The sequence below is a fragment of the Melospiza georgiana genome, chromosome 25 (assembly GCF_028018845.1).
Source record: "Melospiza georgiana isolate bMelGeo1 chromosome 25, bMelGeo1.pri, whole genome shotgun sequence".
Lineage (NCBI taxonomy): Eukaryota > Metazoa > Chordata > Aves > Passeriformes > Passerellidae > Melospiza > Melospiza georgiana.
In genome coordinates, this window is record NC_080454.1 from 6,962,002 (window position 1) to 6,976,100 (window position 14,099).

The window sequence follows — 14,099 nt, forward strand, 5'->3', positions numbered from 1 at the left end:
AGGCGGGCAGCGAGCGGGGGCCCGGGACAGGCGCCTGGGCCGCGAACGGAGGGGGCAAGACCTGCAGAGGATCCCACTCTCTTTCTGATTTTTCCTCTTTTTCCCTTCCGCTTCATTTCCCCTTTTTCTTTTCTTGCTTTTTCTCGGGGCATTCTGATACTTCAAAGATTTTTATTCTCCTGAAATCTCCTGTCTAACATATGGCATATTGTATTTCGTCTAGATTAAATGGGGTTTTTTTACAAATAAGCACAGAACCTAACTGTTGCCTTCTGATGCAAGGCATGGCGACCTGGTTCCGAGGAAACGGCACGGCGACCCAAACTCTTCAGGGTCACTCAGGCCAAAGATGCACGCATATGGTGGACGGTCTAAATGCCTTTATTGTCCCATCTCGTCGGGATTTATACTGGGAAAGTTTTTTCTCTACGTCAGGGGGTCTTACCTTACTGTAATTGGTTAATAAGGAGTAGAAAGTTACTAATGTTAGGGGGGACTACATTCTTGGGTGATCCCTTATCACTAGGCGTTAGGGGGAGAGGAATCCTGCTGCTTTCCGTGACATCGCGAGATTTTCCGAGCGCCTGACCCTATCTACCACATTATCCCCCCCCCTTTTTTACAAATGAACGAAGTAGTCATATACATAGGTACTGTGATGAGGCATGAGGTTGTTGACAAAGAAAGGGGTTTGGTAAACCTGGGTAGAAAATGTTGTGACTGGCAGTGTTCCCTGGTCGAATTCACAGCATTTGTTGCCGGCCTATGAACAGGATGTTGGCCTGTTCTAGGCGGGTCTGAACGAATGAGACCAGCTTGTTCAGCAGGCATGGTCCGAAGGTGACAGCTAAAAGTAGCATTGCCAATGGACCTATTAGGGTAGAAATTAGGGTGGTTAGCCGTGGTGATCGATTGAACCAGGAGTCGCACCAACCCTGTTGGGCTTCCCTGTCTTTCTGTCTCTGAGCCACTCTGTTTCAGAGTTCTGCCATGGAGTCTCTTAGGACTCCCATGCGGTCTGCATAGAAGCAGCACTCCTCCTTCAAGGTGGCACACAGGCCCCCTTGCTGCATGAACAGGAGGTCCAGTCCTCGCCTGTTCTGCAAGACCACTTCTGAGAGTGAGGAGACTGACTTCTCTAGAAAGGAGATGGATTTCTCGATCCTCTGCAGGTCCTTGTCAATTGTTGCCTGCAGCTGTGACAGTCGTTGGTGCTGGGTCACTAAAGCTGAGACTCCTGTGGCCGTTCCGGCTGCTCCTAGGCCGAGCAGCATTGTGATAGTTATACCTGTTACTATTTCTCTTTTGTGGAGCCGGCTGGGTTCCTCAAAAAGGTGGTACACTTCTTCACCTGCGTGGTACAGAACCCTAGGAACAATCAGAACTTGGACACAAAAGTCGTTAGAGTCATTGAATTTGGCATGGAACACACACAGGGACTCACTCCAGATCGCTGGAAACCCACATCTCAGACGCGGATGGGACTACTTACTTATTTTTTTCCCTTTGGGTTTGACAACTTTGGTGCAGATGTTGCCTTTCTGCCTAGCTAGGGTTGCATTGCCAAAGCATCTGCCCTGGCCTGTGACTTGACTCAGGGTGATCCCTTTGCGGGGGGTGTCCCATCTACATTGGTTGGGTGCATCTGCTGTGGAGTAACTGAAGGGAGTGTTTAAAGCGACTCCTTTGTAAAAAGGGAGGTTTGACATCGTAGCAAAGCCAGCAGGATTCGGTTAGGTTAGGGTTGGATTCATTCAGGGATAGGAAGGTAGCTTCTAACATACGAAGGATTGGGTCTGAGTCTGACTCGGCTGAGCGGCCTATCTGAAAGGCTTCCGCATGGCCAGTCGGGATATCAGCGACCCTTGTGGGCAAGGCTTTGGGGTGGGCCGGGTTTTCCCTTTCGGCACGCTTTTAATCACTTTGTTGGGTCCGACCGCTCGGGGTGCCGATGGTTGGAGCCTAATAATTCGCACATTCACCTTTTCTTTTGACCCTTGAAGGACCACTGTCCACGTTCTGCCTATGGCCCAACTAGGGTGATCTGGCTGCAAAACTGTCATGTTGTAGTCTGTGCATTTCCGAAATCTGGGAATTTTATGGCGGTTTCGATAGAAGTTTCCGTGGAGGAAGGGGGGTGTTTTGCAGCCGCTGGGTGCCCAGGTGAACTGTAAGAATTTGTCAGGCTCTTGTGAATCCCACCCAGGCCCCGACGGTCTGGCATCTGTGACAATGGTTCCGCAGCCCCAGTGCCCACAACGTCCCCACCCTGGGTGATTACAGTAGCGTTTCCCAGGGTTTGAAGCTGGGCACTAGTAGGATAGGTACATGTGTGTGGAGTGTGGGGAATGGGGTCTACCTTTGGTTGTCCTGGAAACAGGTCGGTGATGCAGAGCACGAAGGATGGGGTGTTCGGTGTGGTGATTTCTCTGAGCACCTTGTCACTACTAAGGTGTTGCATGACCCACCTGAAGGGCCGATGGGGGTAGTGATCTGGGCTGGCTTGCCCTCTGGCAACAAGCCCCAACAGCAAAATCACACAGAAACACCGTTGATGCTTGGGTCTCACCCGTGCGGGTCTCTCGGGCGCTGCCTGGCGGCTTGGTGGTCTGTCACTTCCCTCTGGAATGGGGATGTACGCGTCATGAGGACGCCCCACGAGCATATCCTGTAAACAGAAACTCGCAATTCTCGTCAGTCTCATTCTGCTCGTTATGGAGGTCGGGCTTAATTGACTTAAGTGGACACCACCTGATTTTGCCGTCCTTTTTGACAGCTGCGTACCCTTTCCCCGTGAGCATCAGCCTCCAGCCCCATTCCCATTCGCCTAGCTCGTTTCTGATTACCACCTGTGGGCCCTCCTCTAGTGCTCGGGTGGCCCAGTGTTTTTGAACGGAACTATTTGTTTCATCTCCCCTAGGGAATTGATTCAGTGCTAGCAAAGCGGTTGCCAGTATACACGCCTGATCTCCTGGGGGAATGGAATTGGCAAAGCCCTCTGCTTTCGCCAACACTTCTAGCTTGGTTTTCAGGGTCTGATTTGCTCTCTCTACTATGGCCTGCCCGGTACTGTTATACGGGATACCTTGCACTAGTGTGATGCCCCATTTTGAAGTGAATTCTTGCACTGGTTTGGAGGTGAAATTGGAGCCATTGTCCGTTTTAATCTGCTTGGGGATACCAAGCCAAGCCATGGCTGTCAGCCAGTGCTGAATTGTGGTTTTGGAGTTAGTTTTGGGGTGCTGTGTGGCTATGATCATTCTGCTATAAGTGTCTGCTGTCACTGCAAGCCATGCTCGGGGCTTCAGCAGTTCACACCAAGTGAAGTCCGACTGCCAGATCTCTGAAGGCTTGAGACCTCTCGGGTTGACCCCGTAGGTCCAAAGGGGTGACTTCTGGCAGTAAGGGCAAATGGCTACCACATGTTTTGCGTCCTGTCGGGATTCCGCATCTATTCGCCAGTGCTTTGGCTCCGATGTGGACCGACTCGTGCAGTTGACGAGCTTCCTGCAACGTCCATACATCTTTTGCTGCGGCGTCTGCTTTGTCGTTGCTGATCTGGAAGTAACCTTTGACTGGGTTGTGGCTGTTGATGCGAATGACTGACACGGTGCCCTGTCGCGAGGAAAGTGCTTCTTCCAACATTAGGGCTGCTGCTGATGCTGACACTCCTGGTCCCTTTTTTGTGTGAAGTGTTAAAGCCACCAGCTGTGTGCTTTTCCATGCCCGGGACTGCCCTCCCACTCCGTTCACTGGAGGGACTTCTTTGAATTGCCAATGTCCGGGCCAATGTGCTTGGGGAAAAATCATGCAGTCTGATCCCGTGTCCGCCCAAAATTGGAGCCCTATGACGTGGGGATCCTGACTGCCGTAAAGGCGGCATGTCCCCCACACCATCAGGGGCTCCTTCCCTATTCTCATGGCCAAGGCCACCCAGGGATCCCACTCTGGGGCGCCTCCTGCTGGTCCTGTGACACCGGCGCAGCTTGTGGCGGTGGGGGGTGCGAGGGTACTGAGGGTGCTGCATAACTCTGCCATTGCGCTGCTGGCGGGGATGTGAAATTGACTGCTCCCTGTCGGGGCATGGGGTATGAGGGTCCCCTGCCCCACTGGGGGTTGGCATAGATGGGTCGTCTCGCATTCGCAGCGGGAGGAGGCTGAGCATGGCCCGCGCGCCCCCTCCCTCTCTCGTTTCCCCGGGGCCGGGATCTACAGTCCCTAGCGAGGTGTCTTCCCGCAGCTCCTACAGGTCCCTCTCGGGAGTGCTTGGAGTGAGGGTGCTGCCAGGGAAAGCTGTGCCGGCTGGGGACAGCTCGCTGAGTTGCTGCCCTTCCCCAGAAGCCTGGGCTAATGCGGTCGTCCTGCCACTCCTGCTTAAATACAATCTGCCCCACCCCATGAAAAAGCATGTGGCTTATTTGCGTAATGTCAAAAGTGAGCAGATCGTTATTGCTAGAAAGGTCGTCCTCAAGAGTGGGTACTACGGCTGAGTTGATCCCTATTTCTGAAATCGTTTTGGCTTCTTTTGGGTTAACTGGGGTATATGCCCTTTGTTGGTTCCCCCACGCTCCGGCAACCCCCACCAGGAAAGCGTGCATGGAGGCTGCTCGTGCCCGGTCCCCACAAGCTGCTTTTATTTTTCCCCAATCAGTGAGTTTGTGTTGCGATTGTTTCCCGATATTGTTCAAAGCTTTATTTGGTTTTGCTCGAAACCGCATTAATTCTTCTCTCTCGGTTTCCGAGTCCCAGCCGGACTCGGTCGGCTCTTCCGAGCTGTCTGAGCAGCTGTTACTTGACTCTGAGCCGGAAGCTGACTGCCGGTACACTTCCGGCGCTCCGTGCCGTTTTGTGCGGCTTCGACCCCGCTCCTCCCTTCGGGGGTGGTGCCGCTCCCTCCCCCTGGGGTCCCCCCGCCTCCTGCCGGGGGAGGTTCTTACCCTATAAGGACCTAATTTGGATAGAGCGCTCTGGTTGGTTTTGCACTCTACCACGGGGACTGCCCCGTCTCCCTGCTCGCCCGCGCATGCGATGTTAACCAGGCTGACTGTGTTTCGGCCCTTTTCCCCCTCTTCTCTTCCGCCCTCGCCATGTGATTTGGCGCCATTAAACGCACATGGCGGGGCCAGGTTTTACCGATCGTGGCAGGGTCCGAATGTCCAGTCGCGTTCCGCGCCTCCTCCGCGAGTCCTTGCCAGAAGCATCGCGCATGCTGCTCTGCCCCCTCCGCCGGATCGGCGACCGGCGGGGAAGGGACGGATGGAGAAACCGCAATTTTTTCGGATGGTTCCGCGGGGGGGCGGGACCCGGCGGGCTCTGTGGGAGGGTCGGAGGGTCCCCTGGGTGTTCCAGGGGGGTCCCCTGGGGGCTCCGGGGGGTCCGGGCTCGGGGAGGGGTGGAACGCGCCCGGCCCCCGCATGTTCCCACCTTCAATCCGATCGCTCTCAGAGGCGATTTGTGTCGCGGCCCCCACCCCCAGCTTTGGTGTAGCTAATAAACGTGTACGCGCGGCTTTCCGCGTCTCCTGTTCTTCTAACGTCTTGCGTAGGGCCTCTTCTACTTTCCCCCACGCTTTGAGGTTTTTACCACTGCCTGCGGACTTAGGGTCCTCTGCTGAGGCGGCAGTGCACTTCTCCCGCGCTTCCGAATATAATATATTTACCGGACGTCCGATTGTCCCGAGCTCTAGGAGCCTTGCAATAGCAAGATCAGAATTCCTGAGCTCACCTTTAATTCCCCATTGCTCATGAGCCTGACTTACGACCTTTGCGATTGCTTCCATGATTCGAGGGCGTCCCCTCCGCTGCACTAGACCAGCTCTGCAGCTGCCGTCCTCTGTCCAGGCGAATCCCCGTTCCCCAGGCGCTAATCGGCTTCCCGGGTTTTTGGCACCAGTTGTTGCCTTCTGATGCAAGGCATGGCGACCTGGTTCCGAGGAAACGGCACGGCGACCAAAACTCTCCAGGGTCACACGGGCACCAATATGGTGGACGGTCTAAAGGCCTTTATTGTCCTGTCTCGTCGGGTTTTATACTCGGGAAAGTTTTTTCTCTACGTCAGGGGGTCTTACCTTACTGTAATTGGTTAATAAGGAGTAGAAAGTTACTAATGTTAGGGGGGACTACATTCTTGGGTGATCCCTTATCACTAGGCGTTAGGGGGAGAGGAATCCTGCTGCTTTCCGTGACATCGCGAGATTTTCCGAGCGCCTGACCCTATCTACCACACCTAACAAATCCAGACTTCTGCTTGGATACTTTGAAATGGCCAACCAGCTAAGTCATGACCTCCTAATGTTGTTATTCTCATCACCTTTTTATTTATCCTTTGGCACGTTACGGATACATCCTAAATCCAAGAATCCCAGTGCACTTACAGTTCCTTAAAAAATGATCACACAAAGCTTGAGTACCCCAGTGGGTGTTCTGATGCATGTCTTCTAATATTTTCCTAGAAGTACATTTTATTAAGAAATTGTCTTCCATCAAGAAGTTTCCATTTCCTGATTTATCTTGTTTATTTCCTGTTTTGTTTAATTCTTTTTTCTCGGCTTCCATAAACTTTGGAATTTTTTCCTCGTTTGGAGTTAATATTAACATAACTCTTTCAGCTCCATTTTCTGCTGCATCCTTAGCTTTGTGATCTGCCAAAATATTTCCTCCTCTTTCTGGGGTCTTTCCCTTTTGGAGTTCTCTAATATGTACTATAGCTATCTTTTTTAGGTGATTGTAATGCCTCTAAAACCTCTAAAATAAGTTCCTCATGTATTAGTCCTTTTCTTCTTGAATTAAGTAATCTTTTTCCTTTCCAATATTTTTACAGGTATGTACTACTGTAAAGGCATACCTTGAATCAGTATATATAGCTTTATTTTGTGTTAAATATTCTAGTGCTCTTTTTAAAGTATATAATTCACAAGTTTGAGCTTACTAGTTTGAGGTTAATTTCCCTTTTTCCATAGTTTGCATGTTTTTCCCATCGAGTACTACATACCCTGTATTTTCTCCTTTTGCAAGGAGATCTATCTCTGTTGACTAACATAACTCCCAAAGGACTATTTTTTTTCTTTTTTTTCCCTGTATCCAACTTACTGGTTTTCTGTGTCATTTTTCAAGATTTTTTCTATTCATCTTCTGCCTCTGTTTTTCGCATTCACTAACAACCTAAATACCGCTTTTCTTTCAACTACACGCACAAAAATAAAAAACTTTTTTCTCACACTACTTTCAGTACAATACACCTCTCTCCAAGGAAATATAGTGAAGGTTAAAATAGAGAATATACATTACCTATACTTTCATTCATCTACATTCACTCACTTTTATTTCTCACTCACTTCCACACATTCTTTCCCACCCTCAGGACACAGAGTGGATCCCTGTTGACAGAGAATCGCGGGTCCCTGTGGCCCCCCTCACCTTGGGGTGGCCTCTGGGTCTCAGTATCTCCGGGCCTCCTGGGAGGGCCCTGACTCTGCTGCCTCCGGTGCCATTCACCTGTGAGGCTGATTTGTGTGTCACTCACACTCTTTAGCCACGGCCCCCTCACACGCCCTGGGGAGAATGGCCCCTTTGCAGGTCACCTGTACCTTATGCCACAGCCCCCACACACCCAGGAGAACAATGGCTTATTTGTGGGTCACACACTCCTCTTTCCACAGACCCCCCTTCCCACCCCCTGAGAAGCTGAGGCTGATTTTGTGTGTGACTCACTCTCACACACAACACAACAATAAGGTACCTTTTGTTATAAATAATCAAATCGAGAGCCAAACTTATAGGAAAAATTAGCAAAGATTTATTAATTTGTCTGTGTGACTGAAGTTCCATCGTCAAAACCAGCACAGCCAAGGGTCAGCATCGAGCCCGGGTTCGGTGCTGGGTGAACAAGGATCTGAGCTCCGAATGTCAGAGTCTCCCCCTGTTCACAAATGCTGCCTGACACAGCGAGTTCTTTTACAGTTTATTCTGCTCGAGGCAGAGATGACCGAATGTTCTTTGTGTCTCTTCCCATGCATAACTGTGTCTTTACCTGTACAGAGGTGGACAAAGACTCAGTTCCGGTGTCTGATGTTGTCAGTAGACCCTGGGGAAGTCAGCATTCACATGCATCAGGGTGGGGCTGTGGATCATCTTGGTAGCTGTAATCGAGGAGGCAATAATCACTCTTGGGTGGACCTGGTGACCCGGGGAAGCCAGCGATTATTGCCCTGGAAGCTTCTATTCTTTCATTAAAAAGCCCGATTTTTATCTCAATCAAGTCCAGAAACTGGATGTATATGAATAAGACACTGCTCCCTGCCAGGATGGTCAAGAGACTTAGTGTGGAGTTTACAATATTTTATACATTAATAGCATTAATTATCTCTACCATACACTTTCACATCACCTATTACAAGTTGAGGTGTTTCTGGCCAGTCCTGGTGCTCTTGGATATCCCTCAACCTAGCTGTGCTGTCCAACCCCAGATGCTCTTGAGCATATCCTCAATCCGGTAGAATTTTGCACAACAATGAATGCTCTTGGAATGTTAATTCCTCAACCCAGCAGGTTTTAATTCTGGATGCTCTTGGGCACTCTGATATTACTGCGCCTGAGTGGGTCGCTGCTGGTGAGAGAGAGACGGTGAATCTTGTTTCTTGAATCAGAAGGCTGAATTTATTGAGATGTCATATATAATACATTAAGACTATGCTAAATAGAATATAGAGAGAGGTTTGCAGGGCAGCTAGGCTAGGCTAAGAATAGGTAGAATGAATGTACAACAAAGTTTAGCCCAAGGACTCAGTCCCCTAGCTTGCACTGGTGATTGGCCCTTAATTATAAACATAGAAAATGAGCCAATCAAGAAACCCCTGTTACGTTCCACAACATCTGATAATAATTGTTTACCTTTTCTTCTGAGGTCTCTGGCCTCCAGAAGACACAGAAATCCGAAAGAAAGGATTTCTGTGGAGAAATGTCTGTGACACTCTTATCCCTCAACCCAGCAGGTTTTTAGGGGCCCATTTTGTCCCGTTTCCTAGTGGATTGGACTCGGAAACTCCTGCTCCCTTCCTCCGAGGGGTTTAGCCCCTCTCTGAGACCCAGTCCCAGTTACCCCGGGGGATTCTCTCACTCCTGTTAACATTCACTTCATCTCTTTCCTGGCCACTTAGCGCGGAAAGTCGGAAACGCAGCCTGGGAGACTCCAGCACTCACTTGGCAGGTCTGGCACAACCAGCCCTCCTCTCATTCACACATTCATCCCTCTGTACCTGCCCCCCTGAGAAATACTTACCAATCCCTTTTCCCAGGGGTCTTCATGCACATTACTACTCTTAGGGGGCCAATTACCGCGGTTGTAGGGAGCCTTTTCCCTTCTCTTTGTTTTATTGTCTCCTTTTGTCCACCATAACCTGCGTCTGTCGGTCATCCCAGGGGAGACAGAGCGAGGCTGCCAACGGGGCAGGGCGAGGCTGCCAATGGGGCAGGGCACGCCTTCCCCACTCTGACTCTCCTAAAGCACTGGCAGCGAGGTGTTAGTAACATCCTCTGCTACCAAATTGTGAAAAACACCAATCACTTGCTTTTAAATTTTTAAAACCATAATAGTAATAAAATGGTTATGAAAAATAGTAATACAATTAGAGTAATCACAGTTTGGAGAAATCAAATTAGGACAATATGAGACAAGAAATACAAAGAGTTACGGATGTCTGGGTACCTTTTTCTGGGCAGCACAAGCCTGAAAAACGACACCGGTTAACACAGGATTAACCATTAAGAACAATAGCCTGTTGCATATTCATACACTTCATACATGATGCATAAATCCAAAGACAGGATTCTGTCTGGTCAGTGCCAGCTTCTGCCTCTGAATCCTAACAGCAGCTTCGAGGTGGGAAGAAGTTCATTTCTTCTGATAAGAGAGCAATCAATTCTTTTTCTCTGAAAGATTTAGGTATCCTGTGGCTGCTATCTCGCTCCAAGTCCTTTCTTTAAAAAAAGTCTCTTACCAAGCATAGTTTATATATTAACATTTTTTAATAACCTAAAACCATATTCAACTCACTACTTAAGAGAATTAATACAGCAGTACTTTCTAACACAAGACATATAATATTCATTTTAATATTTGGGATAACCCAATCACAAAATATGCATTTTTTACAAGTATAATCCCACCTACTTCCAATCTCTCTCAGTATGGTCCCAGCTGCCACCAGCATGGTTCCAGTTGCTTCCTCAATCAACTCAGTGAGTCCCAGTATGATGCCATTTGCTCCCAGTTGCTCCCAGTCAGGCCCAGTATGGGGGATGATGTGCAGGGAGTGCTCACTGTGACACTCAGTTCCTCCCAGTATTAGTCCAGTCACTCCCAGTATGGCCCAAATATGAGCCCAGTGTGCTCCCAGTCTCTGCCAGAATAAACCAGTTTTGCTCTACATGGTTCCAGTTCCTCTCTTTCACCCTCACTTTCCTTCCAGTCACTTCCAGTATCTCCCAGGGTACCCCAGTTCCCTCCACCATCTTTCTAGTTCCTTCCAGTATGATCCCATTTGCTCACAAGCACTCCCAGTCAGCGTCAGAGTAGTGGCACTCACTGCCAGTATGATCCCAGTCACCACCAGTATGATCCCAGTTCATCCCAGTACAAGCCCAGCAGTTTCCAATCGCCGCCAGCATGCACCCAGTCACTCCCTGTTCTTCCCAGTTGCTCCCACCATGATCCCAGTTACTCACAGCTGCTCCCAGTCATCCTCAGCATAATCCCAGTCACTCGCAGTATATCCCAATTGCCCCTAACATGGTCTCAGTTGCCTCCTGCAGGCCCCTGCTCACTCCCAGTATGATCCCAGTGTCCATCATTGCCATCACAGTCTGCCCTGGCATGGCAATATGATCCCAGTATGATATCTGTACAAGCCCAGTACAGTCCCAGTCACTCCCAGTATGATCCCAGTATGATATCTGTACAAGCCCAGTACAGTCCCAGTCACTCCCAGTACGATCCCAGTCCAGCCCAGTCCCTGGCAGTGCTGCCACTGCTGGGATCCCCCAGCCCTGTGTGCGTTCCCCCCCGGTGGATGTGCCGAGAGGAGCCCCAGGGGCTGGCAGTGCCCAGACAGGGTCCCAGCAAGGCCCAGTTTGGATGTGCAGCCCCCAGTTTGCCCAGTTTGCCTCTCCTCTGGCCCGGGCCGGGTTCCCCCCGCCCACAGCTGCTGGAGCAGCCGAGAGCCCCACACTACCCATCCCGACCTGTCCTGGCTCCATCCCCGCTCCTGCCGCGGGCTGCGAGGGCTGCGGGAACGGGGCACCGAGGGTGTGGCTGCTGCTGGGGGAGGAGGAGGAGGGAGGGAAGGGCAGGGATGAAGGGTGTTATAAATTGGAGTGGACAATCTGCTGAGTGAGTATAATCAGATTAAGAATTTTTATTGATTACAGCAAGCAAGGCAAAAAGCAAATCAGTGCTGGGCGACAGGGGAGTCTCCGCTCCGCCAACTGCCGCCCGCTTCTGGTATTTCATGGGGTTTATATACAGTCCTGCTTCCGGGTTGGCGTGTCTTTCAGGGTAGTACTCTGTGCATTCTCCTCCTGTTGCTAGGCGGTCGTAGTCTGCCTCCCGGTGGACCAAGGATGAAGGCTGGTATTCTTTCACTTCTTGCCCCACGGTCAACCTTTCCTTAGTTGGTATGGTTGCGCTGGTTCCTGGAACTTTAAGCTTACTGAGCAGATAAGCAAATATTGTGCTATCAATCATAGCAGGCCCGCTACCCATGTCAAGGGCCTTGCCCCTTACTCCTCGGCAAACAATAGGCACATAGCTACGTATAGTTACACATTGCTTATTTAGCCTTTCAACATATTAGTTTCTAACATTTTGCAGTTTAAGCCTTATGACATTTATTTTGCAGTATATTAGCCCGTTATATTCATCTTGCAACATACTAGCTTGTTACATCTTTCTTTGTGGTTTTTCTATTATTGGCTTTTCCCCTTTTCATAGTCTTTAGCAACTTGATGAACAAACTTAAGACATTAACTCATTACAAAGGGGGAGGAGGAGGTGGGGTTAGGGAGGAAGAGCAGGGGGAGGGATGGAAGAGAAGGGATGAAGGCAGAGAGCAATGGAAGGAGGGGAAAGAGGTGGGGTTAGGGAGGAGGAGGAGATGGGATGGAAGGGGAGGGATGGAAGAGGAGAAGGAGGTGGGGATAAGACAGAGGGGGAGGAGGATGGGGGATGGAAGGGGAGGAGTGGGGAGGAAGGGACAAAGGCAGATGGAGGCTGAGCTGAGGGAACCATGCTGTCGATCCCTGCCTGAATTCGCAGCCCCCACCTGTGGGATCATCGACCCCCATCGCACCCATGAGCAGAGAGGGGGAGCTGGGCCCGGATATCATGGGTGGTCCCTGGGTTGGGGTTTTTGGGGGATGTTTGGAGACTGAAGAAGTCCCAGGCTGAGCAGAAAAGGCCCCTTGGGGGGACATCGAGGGTGGTGGTGGCGGCTGCCGGCAGAGGCAGCCTGGAGGAGCAGAGCCCTGTGTCCCCCAGGAGCCCAAAGTGGGGAGCCCAGAGAGGGGGGAGCGCCGCCATTGGCGGGAGCCTCAAGAGCCTGGAGAGGGGCAGGGGGGACTCCTTGGAGCCACTGCAGGCCAGAGCAGAGAATGAGGGGAGAAGGGAGCCCGGGAGCCCAAACAGCCCCAGCATCCCAAAATGGGGAGAGCAAAGCAGGGGAAGCTTTTGGGATTGCTGGGACTGCCAGCAGCCTGGGCAGGGCGGGCACCAGGCACAAGGGGGACCCCCAATCCAAGCGTGACCCCCAGCAGCTGGGACAGGGGGGAACCCCCGAACACCAGAGAGGAGGGACCAGGGACGGGGAACTCCTGGGAGGCTTTTTCAGGGCTGAATCTTGGTGTTTGGGAGGTTTTTCTGGAGCCGAGGTGGCCAGTGACTTGTAGACATGGACTTGGGGAAAAGGGACTTCCAAACTCAGTGTGTGTTGGGGAAGGTGAAACAGGAAAGCCTTATAAATATGATTGTCTTGAAAAAGATTTTGAGAATATAGAAAGTGTAAGGAAGACTGAAATGAAAGCAAGATCTGATATACCTTAGTTAGTGAACAATTGGAAAACAATGGTGTGGCCCAACTGAAGGTAATCCCCTTTTGATGAAACAATTCCCTCTGCTTGATGACAGGTCCAAGGGTCAGAGCAGACCCCACTAGCTCAATAGAAGGGGTCCAAAGAGGAGTTTTTAGGGTTTAAAATGTAACAGAGTATGGTGATGTAATGATTCTTACACACTGTATGTAAATTCTGTAGGATTTGTATCTTGTACTAGATTGGTTGGTGAGAAATAGGATATTCAACACAGAAGAAAATTTATTGTGTTATAATCGGAACGTTGCTCTCTTATGCTCTTGCCTGTCTTAGTCTTTTACCTTCTTACCCTCTCTACCCCTCTCTTCTCTCGGGCCTGCTCCGAACTGTGCCTTGCAGCTCCAAGCAGGGCCCTGCACCCAGGCCCTTTGCAATAAATCGCAAGTTCCACGACCTGGGTGCAGAGATCTCTCGTCTGTGTCTGTCCCGACTGTCCTATCCCCCAGTGCTCCTACAAACGCGCTCATCCCTTGTTTTCCCCAAACCAGGATTTCCCATTGCCAAGGCCTGGGAGGCGGCAAGGAAGAGGAAGATGCCCCGGGACACTGAGGCAGGTGAGGAGGAAGTCAGTGCCCCTTTCCCCTCTGTGCTCCCAGCCCAGCCCAGCCCCGGCTGCAGCTCAACCCTGGGGGGATCTCCTTGCCCTTGCCTGTGGCACGGAGGCAAATCCCATCCTGTCCTTGTCCTTCCTCCCCCAGAGCAGCAGGTGAGCATGGAGAGCAGGGAGGACAAATGCCCGCGGCAGAACCTGGTGGAAGAGGCCGTTTTGAGCGGCTCCACGGTGCAGGAAGCCAACGGGGAGGAAAAGCCCCGGAGATGCCGCACGAGGAGGGGCTGCAAACGCAGCTGGCGGGGATCTGAGGGGGAAAGAGCCAGCCTGGGCCGGGAAGGCAGCCAGAGATGGAGCCAGAGCTTGGAGCTGGTGCTCCATGAGCAGCTCCATGATGGGGAGAAGCCCCA

At 51.1% G+C, this 14,099-nt stretch overlaps 1 pseudogene; it reads right to left on the reverse strand.

Annotated features, from left to right (window-relative positions):
* The window catches only part of LOC131093383 (zinc finger protein 850-like), a 201,688-nt pseudogene that overhangs the window by 77,274 nt on the left and 110,315 nt on the right, over positions 1–14,099 (reverse strand).